Source organism: Polistes fuscatus, unplaced genomic scaffold, assembly GCF_010416935.1.
Source record: "Polistes fuscatus isolate 324 unplaced genomic scaffold, CU_Pfus_HIC Scaffold2, whole genome shotgun sequence".
Classification (NCBI taxonomy): Eukaryota; Metazoa; Arthropoda; class Insecta; order Hymenoptera; family Vespidae; genus Polistes; species Polistes fuscatus.
Window position 1 is genome coordinate 18,069,464 of NW_025113096.1, and position 11,622 is coordinate 18,081,085.

General features: G+C 35.5%; 1 long non-coding RNA gene across 1 annotated transcript; it reads left to right on the plus strand.

Moving 5' to 3' along the window:
- The first annotated feature begins 8,085 nt into the window (after positions 1-8,085).
- On the plus strand, positions 8,086-9,303 carry LOC122516215. The gene is made up of 2 exons (XR_006303509.1): positions 8,086-8,746; positions 9,102-9,303. It is a non-coding gene; the product is annotated as an uncharacterized LOC122516215 (long non-coding RNA).
- Positions 9,304-11,622: the final 2,319 nt, after the last annotated feature.

Below are 11,622 nucleotides of genomic sequence, written 5' to 3' on the forward strand. Positions count from 1 at the left end.
GACGCTAAGATAACAGAAACAGACAATGAATACTCTGACGTCGAGAGTGCCAGTGACTCAGCTGACTACGATAAATTGTTTTCTCCGTACACACCGACGAGAGTAGATATGCGTTCAAGAATGATAACGGAAAATATATTCGAGACAAGGGACTCTCTGCATTTAAGGCGAGATAACTTGATAGTATTTACGGATCTTAGCGGTACTCCTTGTGACGATGGCGCCAAACTTTTGGATAAAAAGCCAAACGGCTCCCGAAATCAGAACATTTAGTGTTAGCTCGAGCTAGGGTAACTAACATCGGAAAATATAAACTAGTAATAATACCTATAAAGGAACAAGCTGAGAACTCTACAAAATTCGAAACTCTGGTAGAAGCAATTGGCGCTTTACTTTCTGTTACCCGCGAATTGGGACTTAAATCTGTAAGTATTTCTAAGACAAATAATATCGATGGCATCCCATGGTCGCACGTCCAAAGGAAACTTCAAAATACTTTTGAATCTGAAATTTGCAAAATAGTAATTTGTCTTAATGAAATTCTAATCCCAGAACGGGAAAAGCGTGATGACATTCTTGCGGAATGCCACTCTTCGGCTATCGGTGGACATAAGGGTGTAACAAAAACTTATAACAGAATTAGGCAGAGGTATCATTGGCCCAATATGAAAAAAGACATACAAGAATACATTAGAAATTGCGAAGGATGTCAATTAAAGAAATTAGTTAGAATAAAGTCTAAAGAGCCAATGATACTAACCGATACGCCAGGAGCGGCATTCGACAAAATTGCCATGGACATTGTTGGACCACTTCCGGAAACAAAAAAAGGCAATAAATATATTCTTACTATACAGGATTCACTAACAAAATTTTTCGTTGCAGTAGCTCTGAAGACAGCTACATCAGTTGATATTGCGGAAGGCATGGTCCATAATTTTTGTAATATATTCGGAGCGCCACGCTCAATTCTGACTGATCAAGGGAAAAATTTCACAGGCTCCTTACTAAGGGCAATTGCTTGTCACGTCATAGTGACAACTAATTTCGAAAATTCAAGTATTTATAGTAAATCTGAATTTTGTCATAATTCTATATTTAGCGTTAATATTTGCTTTTTCTTCATTAACAAATTTGTATCCATATTGTTTTGTATTCAAATATTTTAGTACGCGATGTTTTTCTCTACATATTGTATAATTTGCACTTTTATCTAGTAGGTACTCTTATGAACGACCATCGATATTTGCATTTTGTTAGCATATGGAAATTAGAATGGTACGGATCAATTGTCGTTCATGTGGAAACCTACCTTACCTACCAATAGGGTCGGTAAGCAGGTCTGTCGATAAGTGGAAGTCTGTAATACCGACTGCGTGATCCTACATTATCGAAACTTGTTATTAACATTTGGTTGATAGAACAATTGCTGTTTGCATTCATCTTTAATTAAATAGTTGCTGCAGATAACGTTGTTATATATTTTGTTGTTCTTTTAATTAGGAATAAATTTAACAGTTATTATTAATTAATAGAACAAATAGTTAATAACATTTATAAAAGTAATAATGTTAGCTGGAACATAAAATTCCCACAGTCGTAATAAAGCAAACGTGCAATGAAAGGAAATCTCTTGGCTCAAGTATAAGGCGCACGTGCAGTTCTGGGAATTTCTGCCTGATAGTAACCTGATACTTTAGTCGCTACCGGGAATTAGCGCTTGATAGTAAATGATATTTTTCGAGGCAAATTCCATTCCCAGCTGACGACAGCAGTTTAGAGCTTGATTGTAACTAATATTTTCACACGTGCAAACTTAAAAGATCAGCAGATTCCTTTCCCACGGGTTGGTAAAAGTCGGTAGTGGAGGAAGCATTTAGCGCGAGTGGGGGTACCTCCCACTCGGCCGTACGGGACACGACGTGGGGAGCTTAGAGACTCCTCGCCGGCAGTCTACCGGCAACCATTATACTTAAAACACATAAAAAGTCTACTACAATACTTTGATTAGTTCGCTTCATAAATTAGTCTATTGCGTGAACCTTAGTAATTTTGACGGTTTTTACAATTTAATATCTGTTACCGTGAGTCGATCAGTAAGACCTAACACCGTAAGTCGAGTGTTTCGCGTCGAACCTTTGTCTACTATTTCTGCGTCGACTAAGTTCGATATTTGTTTCGTAGTATGACAATTGCTATTAGGTTCGACATCTGTTATTGAATTCGACATCTATTACTAAGTTTGCTACGTTTGTAAACGAGTTTTTCGATAATTGTTTCTTAATCTTCACATTTATAAAAGTTCTACATTTGCTATTGTCTGTGTTCGTATTGTGAGTTATACTGTGCATAACCTTGTGTTGTTTATTTGTTTACTTAAGAATATACTGTTATTTTAAGTAAAATTTTTGGAATTGTTTCGAACCAACAACTAAGCTCCTTTTGCACCTAATTCCTTGTACCTATCTTCAAAATTAACACTAGCACAGTTGGAATTAAGGAGCTCCGGAAATCAGCACAGGGGACCACACTCCGAGGATTCTGTAAAATCATAGAGCAATATTAACATCAAGGTAAGTTGTCATCTCTCTCATTAAGGGGGTTAAGTTCCGCTTCTAGCCCAGATCCCGGGTAAGTACTGGCTCTACAGGCTGACCCAAAATAGGGCATTTATTCTCTTTGCCGAGAAGACAGCAAGAAAGTCGGTATCGGATCGTAGAATTATCTAAAATTGTTCTTGCTCCTTGGCAGTCCTCTTCTAGGACGTCACACTAGAAAATTTTTTCGATAAAATACGAAAAATTCTCAGGCAGCAAAATAAAAGTACACTAAAACTCAAATATTTCACTCCCAAAATCGCAACGATCACTTTTCGGTGAAAAAACATCGAATTCTACGCGAAAAATGCTCAAATCATGTCGAATGTCGATGATTTTTCGTCTTTCGGAAGAGTTCGTGACAATGTGTACAAAGAAATCGGCCCTTTTTTTCGTTCGCGAAAACTTTATTCAGTGTTATGAACAGAAATATTCTTGAAAATCTTTCGAAATAAAAGCTAAAAAAGAGCATCAGAGGACTATTCTATGGTCGAGAGAACTTATAGATCGGGAAGATTGCTAGAAAATTTTTCGATAAAATACGAAAAAATTCTCAGGCAGCGAAATAAAAGTACCCTAAAACTCGAAAAAATTTCACTCCCAAATAGCAACGATCATTTTTCGGCGAAAAAACATCGAATTCTACGCGAAAAATGCTCAAATCATGTCGAAAATCGATGATTTTCGTCTTTTGAAAGATTTTGTGACAACGTGTACAAGAAATCGACCCTTTTTTCGTTCACGAAAACTATATTCAGTGTAAAGAACCGCAATATTCTTAGAAAATCTATCGAAATAAAGGCTGAAAAGAGCATGCAGAGGACTATTCTATAGTCTAAAAGCACTTATGATCGAGAAGCTTGCTAGAAAATTTTTTCGATAAAATACGAAAAAATTCTCAGGCAGCAAAATAAAAGTACACAAAAAACTCGAAAAAATTTCACTCCCAATTCGCAACGATCATTTTTCGGCGAAAAAACATCGAATTCTACGCGAAAAATGCTCAAATCATGTCGAAAATCGATGATTTTTCGTCTTTCGGAAGAGTTCGTGACAATGTGTACAAAGGAATCGGCCCTTTTTTTCGTTCGCGAAAACTTTATTCAGTGTTAAGAACCGAAATATTCTTGGAAAATCTTTTAAAATAAAGGCTAAAAAGAGCATACAGAGGACTATTTCATAGTCTAAAAGCACTTATAGATCGAGAAGCTTGCTAGAAAATTTTTCGATAAAATACGAAAATATTCTCAGGTAGCGAAAAAAAAGTACCCTAAAACTCGAAAAATTTCACTCCCAAAATCGTAACGATCATTTTTCGGCGAAAAAACTTCGAATTCTACGCGAAAAATTCACAAATCATGTCGTAAATCGATGATTTTTCGTCTTTCGGAAGAGTTCGTGACAAGTGTACAAAGGAATCGGCCCTTTTTTTCGTTCGCGAAAACTTTATTCAGTGTTAAGAACCGAAATATTCTTGGAAAATCTTTTAAAATAAAGGCTAAAAAGAGCAACAGAGGACTATTTCATAGTCTAAAAGCACTTATAGATCGAGAAGCTTGCTAGAAAATTTTTTCGATAAAATACGAAAAATTCTCAGGCAGCGAAAAAAAGTACCCTAAAACTCGAAAAAATTTCACTCCCAAAATAGCAACGGTCATTTTTCGGCAAAAAAAAATCGAATTCTACGCGAAAAATGCTTAAATCATGTCGAAAATCGATGATTTTTCGTTTTTCGGAAGAGTTCGTGACAACGTGTACAAAGAAATCGGCCCTTTTTTTCGTTCGCGAAAACTATACAGAGTTATGAACCGCAATATTTGGAAAATCTGTAAAAAAAAAGACTGAAAAGAGCATACAGAAAACTATTCTATAGTCAGAGAGCTATAGATCGCGAAGCTTGCTAGAAAATTTTTTCGATAAAATACGAAAAAATCTCAGGCAGCGAAATAAAAGTACCCAAAACTCGAAAAAATTTTACTCCCAAAATAGCAACGATCATTTTTCGGCGAAAAAACATCGAATTCTACGCGAAAAATGCTCAAATCTGTCGAAAATCGATGATTTTTCGTCTTTCGGTAAGAGTTCGTGACAACGTGTACAAAGAAATCACACCCTTTTTTTCGTTCGCGAAAACTATATTCAGTGTAAAAGAACCGCAATATTCTTGGAAAATCTTTCGAATAAAAGATGAAAAGAGCATACAGAGGACTCCTCTATAGTCTGAGAGCACAATTATAGATAAGAAGCTTGCTAGAAAATTTTTCCGATAAAATAACAAAAATTCTCAGGCAGCGAAAAAAAAGTACCCTAAAACTCGAAAAATTTCACTCCAAAAGCGTAACGATCATTTTTCGTCGAAAAAAACATCGAATTCTACGCGAAAAATTCACAAAATCTCGAAAATCGATGATTTTCATCTTTCCGAAGAGTTCGTGACAATGTGGCAAAGAAATCGGCCCTTTTTTTCGATCGCGAAAAACTATATTCAGTGTTATGAACCGCAATATTCTTGGAAAATCTGTCGAAAAAAAGGCTGAAAAAGAGCATACAGAAAACTATTCTATAGTCAGAGAGAACTTATAGATCGGGAAGTTGCTAGAAAATTTTTTCGATAAAATACGAAAAAATTCTCAGGCAAGCGAAATAAAAGTACCCCTAAACTCGAAAAAATTCACTCCCAAAATAGCAACGATCATTTATCGTCGAAAAAACATCGAATTCTACGCGAAAAATTCACAAACAACTCGAAAATCGATGATTTTTTCATCTTCCGAAGAGTTCGTGACAAATGGTACAAAGAAATCGGCCATTTTTTCGATCGCGAAAACTATATTCAGTGTTATGAACCGCAAATTCTTGGAAAACTGTCGAAAAAAAGGCGAAAAGAGCAGACAGAAAACTATTCTATAGTCAGAGAGAACTTATAGATCGGGAAGTTTGCTAGAAAATTTTTTCGATAAAACGAAAAAATTCTCAGGCAGCGAAATAAAAGTACCCTAAAACTCGAAAAAATTTAACTCCCAAAATAGCAACGATCATTTTCGTCGAAAAACATCGAATTCTACGCGAATAATGCTCAAAACATTCGAAAATCGATTATTTTTCATCTTTCCGAAGAGGTTCGTGACAATGTGTACAAAAGAACGGCCCTTTTTTTCGTTCGCGAAAAACTAATTCAGTGTTTGAACCGCAATATTCTTGAAAATCTGTCGGAAAAAAAGGCTGAAAAGAGCATACAGAAAACTATCTATAGTCAGAGAGAACTTAAGATCGGGAAGCTTGCTAGAAAATTTTTCGATAAAATACGGAAAATTTCTCAGGCAGCGAAATAAAAGTACCCTAAACTCGAAAAATTTCACTCCCAAAATATTAACGATAATTTTTCGGCGGAAAAAACATCGAATTCTACGCGAATAATGCTCAAAACATTCGAAAATCGATGATTTTCGTCTTTCAGAAGAGTTCGTGACAACGTGTACAAAGAAATCAGCCCTTTTTTTTCGTTCGCGAAACTATATTCATGTTATGAACCGCATATTTTTTGAAAATCTGTAGTGTGACGTCCCAGATGGGGTTGTCAAGAGGAGTAAGAACAAATTTTAATCTTCCTTTCCCGGGTCAATCTTTTTCCAGAATTTACTCGGTTAAGAAGAGTGCCCTATTTTGAGTCAATCCGTGGAGCTGGACTTTACTCGGGATCTGGGCTAGATGATCTTAGGAAGCCAATAAGAGGTAATAACTTGTAAGATTATGATGGATGAGGGGTACTTACCCTTGAAATAGATGAATACGTCCCTAGAAAATCGATTTGTGCCAAATGCCGATAATCCACGGGCCCAAGCTCCTTTGGGTTGATTGAGTTGATTGAGTGGTCACAGGATTTCGGTGTAGAAAGGTTATGTATTAAATGAATATCACTTGATTAACAGTAAAATTAAAGTATATTCTTTAAAGATTAAAAATAAGCAAGAGTTGCACAATTGGTTACACAATTCTGGTCACTCGTAGTAACTGTCACACGGAATATTACAATAGTAACACGGATTATGAACGTAGCGTGTTAAAGTGCGTTACTGTACGCAAGTATAATAAACGGTTATAATGCGCCGACGTGTACGAACTCTTATATAAAATGGTATATCAAGCGAATTGTAAATAAGATAAATTATTAACTTATGTTAAGAATTTATAATATGAGAAAGTCTGTCTTCCAGGTTAATTAAGTTGTAACGTATAAAAAAAGAGTGTCTTGAGAAAGACTGCTCTTATGTTAAGCTTCGTTAACGTATATTGAAAGACTATCTTGAAAAAGACTGTCTTGTATAAGAAGTAGTTGCGTTGGAAGAGAGACTTTCAAGCACAAAGTATAAGTATAATAATTAACAGAGGTAATTAAGATTTAATGTTAAGAGTATAGAGGTTGCCGGTAGACTGCCGGAGAGGAGTCTCTAAGCTCCCCACGTCGAGTCCCGTACGGCAGAGAGGGAGTACCCCCACTCGCGCTAGGTGCTTCCCCACTACCGACCCTTACCAACCCGTGGGAAAGGAATCTGCTGATCTTTAAGTTTGCACGTGTGAATAAATATTAGTTACAATCAAGTTCTAAATTGCTGTCGTCAGCTGGGAATGGAATTTGCCCTCGAAAAAATATCATTTACTATCAAGCGCTAATTCCCGGTAGCAGCTAAAGTATCAGGTTACTATCAGGCAGAAATTCCCAGAACTGCACGTGCGCATTATACTTGAGCTAAGAGATTCCTTTCATTGCACGTGTGCTTTATTACGACTGTGGGAATTTCTTATGTGCTGGCTAGCATTATTGCCTTATATAAATGTTATTAACTATTAGTTTTATTAATTATTAATAATTGTTTGAGTTTATTCTCATTAGAAGAAAAAATGAAATAGTAATAATTATTTGTAGCAATTATTTAAATAAGGCCAAATGCTAGTAGTAATCATTATATATTATCCAAATATTAATAATAAGTGTCGGTAATGTAGGAGCACGAAGTCGGTATTACCGACTTCCACTTATCGAAAGATCCGCTTACCGACCTAAGTTTGTCGGTAAGACAGGTGTCTCTATGAACGACAATTGACATTGTGTTCTACTATTACCGTCTGCTGCCAAAAATGATATTTTATCGATGGTCGTTCATAGAGTACTTAAGGGGTTGATATCCACTTTGTAATTTTCAAAAAAAATTTTTTTTTTTTTTTCATTTTTTGAATGTAAATATATTCAAGAATATTCTCTGAAAATTTCAAATCGATCCGACAATTAGTTTCGGAGATATGAGCGTATTAGTAAGAACGTCTCCGAGCGTTCGAAAGTAAGCGGAGCACGAGCCGGAGTAGCAGCTGTTTCTGGTAGCCGCTATACTTTTGATCTCGACTTATATGTGTTTGGGACCCTAAGATAATAATACAAAAGGTCTAGTTTATACGTGAAACCTATGTTGAGGATTTTAAGTTAAAAATGTGAACTCATCAGTTAAAAGTGATCTTCCACGTGGACAAGTTGTGTTTTTGCTCAGTTTGTGTATTTCTCAGTGTGTATAGTTTAATTAATTAAAGTAAAAAATGCCTCGTAAATTAGCAGAGAAACTCGTAGAACTTCCAGTGAACAGTTGTCTCGAAGAAATAAACGGAAGAACGTTTTTAATCCGAAAACCGTGGAATATGATGATAGCAGTTTGATTATGAGGCCTTACCACCTGATGTTGCAACAGCTATTTTTCCAATTTACGAAGATCTAAGTAACAAAAATTATTGGAACGATGCGTTGGTGGTTTTACCCAGAACAATAATGAAAGTTATAATCAGCTGATATGGAAAATAACTCCAAAAATTATTCCAGCTGGCTCTAAAATTGTGGAAATAGCTGCAAACATTGCAGCCGGGGTCTTTAATGAAGGTAAAACATCTCTTCTTTATTATATGAGTGCTATGGGATTATCACTTGGACCCAATGCTCATTCCTTCGTGAGTAAAGAGGACGCAGAGCGCATCTCAATTTCGGACGCAAGAGCGCAAGGGTCGACGCGCGAGGGGAGAATGGCTCGTAGACAACAACAACTAAACATTTTGGATGCAAACGACGAAGTAGAGGGTTCCTCTTATGGTACTGGAATAGATGACACGATGTAAGTTGAAAAAAAAAATTTTTAATTTAGTGTAATCATTCCCGAAACTTTAAACGCGTTTATCTCGAAACCGTGTTTTCAGAGTCGGTGAACAAAATTTCTCCGAAACCGCTAAACCGATCGGTTTGAAATTTCACACGACTTTCAGATATATTTTCAGGTAATGATCGAAGGAATAAGGTTTTGGACAATAATTTCGATTTTTTTAAGCCACTTTGAAGTGAAAATTTTCATGAAAAACTGAATTTTTTTTTTGAACAGCCGCCATTTTGTCAAAAATCAAAATTTTGACTAGACCTTCGATCATTACCTGTATTTATTATAAAACTAAATATTTTTGGTTTTTGGTTTTCAGATAATTTGGACCAGAGATATCTTGTACACCGCCAAGCACTTTTTTTTGGAGGTCTCTCCGCAGATCATCTACAGGAGCTAGGGGATCCAATATTTTTTTAAATAAACCGCTGATTGTTAAAGTACATTAAATTCTCTTTAAGTACATTTTTTCAATTAATGTATAAAATAAAATGCCTCGTCGGAAAAAATTCACAAAAAAACGCGTTTTTTCTGCCTCGCAAGTGGAATAAACCCCTATAATACAAAATAGAATTTTACAGTGAATATAATGTTAATTATGCGGTTATATGTTATATAAAGGTAAATATTTTAATAATCGTATCGTAACCATGTGTATGTGAATTTGTACAAGTAAAAATATATACGTGATAAAATTTCAAAAACTTTTCGTATATGTGACGGAAGGACAAATCCAAATCTCCGGCTGGTACGTTTTGGTAATCGAATCGTCACTAAAAGACGTGACAGTAGAAAAAAAGGCTGAAAGAGCATACAGAAAACTATTCTATAGTCAGAGCGCACTTATAGATCGGGAAGCTTGCTAGAGAAATTTTTTCGATAAATACGAAAAAATTCTCAGGCAGCGAAATAAAAGTACCTATAAGCTCGAAAAAATTTTACTCCCAAATATCAACGATAATTTTTCGGCGAAAAAACATCAAATTCTACGCGAAGAATAATGCTCAAAACATTTCGAAAAATCGATGATTTTCATCTTTTCGAAGAGTTCGTGACAATGTGTACAAAGAAATCGGCCCTTTTATTTCGTTCGAGAGACTATATTCAGTGTATGAAAAATTAACCCAATTCTTGGAAATCCTTCGAAATAAAGGCTGAAAAGAGCATACAGAGGACTAATCTATAGTCTGAGAGCACCTATAAGCGAAGCTTGCTAGAAAATTTTTTCAATAAAAATACGAAAAAATTCTCAGGCACGAAAAAAAAGTAACCCGAAAACTCGAAAAAATTTCACTCCCAAAATCGTAACGATCATTTTTCGCGAAAAAAACATCGAATTCTACGCGAAAAATTCACAAAACATCGAAAATCGATTGATTTTTCATCTTCTGAAGAGTTCGTGACAATGTGTACAAAGAATCGCCCTTTTTTCGTTCGCGAAAATTATATTCAGTGTTATGAACCGCAATTTCTTGGAAAATCTGTCGAAAAAAGGCTGAAAGAGCATACAGAAAACTATTCTATAGTCAGAGGAGAACTATAGATCGGGAAGCTTGCTAGAAAATTTTTCGATAAAATACGAAAAATTCTCAGGCAGCGAAATAAAAGTACCTAAAACTCGAAAAAATTTCACTCCCAAAAATAGCAACGATATTTTTCGGCGGAAAAACATCGATTCTACGCGAAAAAATGCTCAAAACATGTCGAAAATCGATGATTTTTCGTCTTTTGAAGAGATTTCGTGACAACTGTACAAAGAAATCAGCCCTTTTTTCGTTCGCGGGAAAACTATATTCAGTGTTAGAACCGCAATATTCTTGAAATCTGTAGAAAAAAAAGGCTGAAAAGAGCATCAGAAAACTATTCTATAGTCAGAGCACTTATAGATGCGGAAGCTTGCGAAGAAAAGTTTTTCGATAAAAACGAAAAAATTCTCAGGCAGCGAAATAAAAGTACCTAAAACCGAAAAAAATTTCACTCCCAAAATAGCAACGGAACATTTTTCGGCGCAAAAAAATCGAATTCGACGCGAAAAATGCTTAAATCATGTCGAAAATCGATGATTTTTCGTTTTCGGAAGAAGTTCGTGACAACGTGTACAAGAAATCGGCCCTTTTTTTCGTTCGCGAAAACTATATACAGAGTTATGACCGCAATATTCTTTGAAAATATGTAGAAAAAGGCTGAAAAGAGCATACAGAAAACTATTCTATATAGAGAGCACTTATAGATCGGAAGCTTGCTAGAAAATTTTTTTCGATAAAATACGAAAAAATTCTCAGGCAGCGAAATAAAAGTACCCGAAAACTCGAAAAAATTTTACTCCCAAAATAGCAACGATCATTTTCGGCGAAAAAACAACGAATTCTACGCGAAAAATGCTCAAACTTGTCGAAAATCGATGATTTTTCGGCTTTCGGTAAGAGTTCGTGACAACGTGTAAAAGAAATCACACCCTTTTTTCGTTCGCGAAAACTATATTCATTGTAAAGAACCGCAATATTCTTGGAAAATCTTTCGAAATAAAGATGAAAAGAGCATACAGAGGACTATTCTATGTCTGAGAGCACTATAGATAGAGAAGCTTGCCTAGAAAATTTTTTCCGATAAAATACGAAAAATTCTCAGGCAGCGAAATAAAAATACCCTAAACTCGAATAATTTCACTCCCAAAATGCAACGATCATTTTTCGGCGAAAAAACATCGAATTCTACGCGAAAATGCTTAAATCATGTCGAAAATCGATGATTTTTCGTGTTTCGGAAGAGCTCGTGACAACGTGTACAAAGAAATCGACCCTTTTTGTTCGTTCGCGAAAACTATATTCAGTGTAAGAAAC